Here is a 3165-nt window from a genome sequence, read left to right on the forward strand (position 1 = left end):
CGACGCGTGTGCAGACGCTTATATAGTAGCACTTACGTGACGTTGCGTCACAGGCTCAAAATACTACCCCCTGTATTGGTAGATTTGAAATGAAACTGTGTGGTTGATTTGTTTGTGTGTTATAATAGTCCAACCACTTGCATTTCGACATGAGGGGGAATCTGTTGCATCTCATTTGTAGGTCTACTAATAGCCAGTGAGTCCGTGATTTTTCGTGTTTTATTTATTTATTTATTTTCCCCCTCCCATCCTGTAGCCTACTCGCGCCCCCCCGGGAGAGGGGGGCGCGCCCCACCGGTTGAGAACCACTGATCTAAGGCATCTCTATTTAATGGTGGACTTTAACGGTGGACTCATCATTCCCATGAATGATGTTATGCCAGTCAATGCCCCCCTTATGAATATGACAATAGTTTGTCAGCAGGCTTCTTGACAACAATCTACAGCCCCTGGTCAAAGCCCCTGTAGACTTCAAATCATTTCAGTTTGAGCTGAGTTACAGTATGGTAGCCAGGGCTGTTTTGACAGTGATGTTTTGTTCTTTCCTCGGCAGCTCCTGAGGAATATGAGGAACCTGTGGAGACAATAGTCTGTGGTCCCTTCGGAGGCAATCCTCGACGCGTTATGGTAAGGTCAAGACCCTCTCAGCCATTCTGATAGAGACGGTTCAGTAGACAGTCGCTGAGGTCAGGAATTAACACCAGGGGGAATGAATCTTGATTCATTGATACAATGCTGTCAACCCTCTTCACAATCCTGTTACATAAATACACATTTCAATATGTTCTCTCCTTTATTTATCCTCAGCTTCCTCGTAGACATCGTTAGATGTCCGCTTCCACGGTCCTTCCAACTGAGGTGTGTCTCGCTCGACAATCCAGCCCAGTTGAGCACTGTTGCAATGTTTTACTTCTTTCTGTGAATGTACCAAAAATATATATTTTTTTTAACTTTAGATTCTTTACAGTAATGTACAGTATGACTGAAGTAAGAGTGATGATAAATGACTTTCTCTTGCTTTCACAGGCCATCAAGGAGGAGGACAAAAAAAAAGGACAGCATTGAAAAATTGGAATAAAAAAGCATTCAATCATAACATACCGTCTCTCTCCCTCACTATGTGGAGTTAGGTTGCTTGTACTGTGGTGTTCATGCAAAGTCAGAAAGTCAAAATATCCGATTTAAAATGAACATGTTATTTTGATAGAGCTTCCTGTTGGTCGAACCTATTGGTCCTGATACTCTCAGAGTGGAAAACTCAGGCATCATCTTTCTACGAGTTTCCAAGTCTGAGATTTCCGAATGTCATGGTTCCAAGCGCACTGTCAAGGCAGGACGTTATCCCTCTTTTCTATTGCCTTTCACAGACCCACTTGTGTCCTGGAGTACTGAATGTTACAGACACAGGGTTGTGCTCATAATCATATCCATGGCAGGGGAGGCTGGTGGAGGTAGAAATCGGAGGACGGGCTCATTGTAATGCATGCAACGGAATGAGGAATGGTATCAAACATCCTGATTTCTCCCTCCACTGATCCATGGGATATGGATTTGCTTACACGCTTCTGTAAGATGCTGACCCTCTGAGAGAATACAGGGATGTAATTGACAGAGTATATTCATTGGCAGACAGATAGGTTACTTTATTTTCTTAGGCTTATTCAGCATGGGACATTAAAATGGGTTATTGGAGAGTTTGCCTCATAATAGAGTCTTGCACTAAGTCAAGCTTTAGACTTCAGAGGACAATGAACGGTTCACTTAAAAAGACTTTTGTCAATATCAGACTCGGGATATTGACAATGACAACTCCCAGAATGAAGTACATCATAGTACATAGTACATCACACACCCATATGGTTTGAGTGAGCTCACACCTTTCTTGAGTTATAGGCTAATCATACAGAAAAATAATTTATTTCTGACACAAATACAACCTGTACTGTATGTAGCCATCATTTATACATGTGTTTAGACGGGTCGCCAATATAAACCCACGCAAAAAAATGTATCCAAATGAACCCTCAAGTGTGACGCACTCCAAGTGGCCAAACATAAAAGCAAGCACCAGGACACTGACTTCGACAGTTTTGCACATTTCCACACTGAGCTCAGTGGGCCTTGTCCTTGGCATTTGAGTGTCACCTCAACACTCGCCGCTGCAGTGTGCACACGACTGGAGTTGAATAGCCCGTTTGCCCAGGGGAGGTAGATTATGGTCTACCTCCAGCCTTGGAGTAAATAATAACCTAAGAAAAGTGAACCAACAAACTACAAATCCACAAATCCATAGGGTTAAGGTTAGGGTGAGGGTTTAGGATAGGGTCGTCCGAAGGATATCATATTCTATAAACTGACCCCGAGCGTAATAATCAACGCCACGCACTCAAAAGGTTTAGGTCCATGGTTGCCATGGTTGTTGATTGGGCAGGTTTGGACATCTATAGCATTTGGGTGTCAGTTAGTGGGTACTGGGTAGCCTATCTATCTGCATTCAGAAATGTGAAATATTGACTGTTTAAAGAAACGATTGTTTCAGATGAGTGATTCTGTACGATTATACAGAAACAGATTAATCATGCGTCTGACACTATTATAAAGATGATTTACAATAACCCACGTCGTCATTTCGAATTGTCCGTTTATATTTGCAGTGTATATAGGCCCACCCGCGCCCCCGCTTTATGATTTTAAATAAATTCACCAAAAAATGCCCAGCCATTGTGACGCATTCCAGTGGCCAAACATGCATTGTGACGTTTTTATTAAGCAAGCACAAAACATAGATGCTAGACCGATTTCGCCAGTGTTGCAGATGTTTGCGCTGAGGTCGTCTTTCCGAAACCCAAGCTGAGCCGGTTTGCAGAAGGTAAGTCGGGCTCTAGTCCCGGCCTTGGAGTAAATAGGCCTTCGAAAGTAAACTTAACAAACTAAACCTAACCTACAAATCAACTTCAACCCAATGTAGTAGGCCTATTGCACTAGTCTCACTAAATCAGACTCGAGAGATGAGATTCTGGGTTGATCTTGAATCCGTTTTTTAAGATATAGGCTATATAATTTATAGGATGGAGTTTTGATTGGGCAGATTAGTGAGCCACATCTGGGCCGACCATTTGATGTCAGCTTGTGGGTATGCCAGGTATCTGGGACTTCTATATCAGA

Source organism: Argentina silus (assembly GCF_951799395.1).
Source record: "Argentina silus genome assembly, chromosome: 13".
Taxonomy (NCBI): Eukaryota; Metazoa; Chordata; class Actinopteri; order Argentiniformes; family Argentinidae; genus Argentina; species Argentina silus.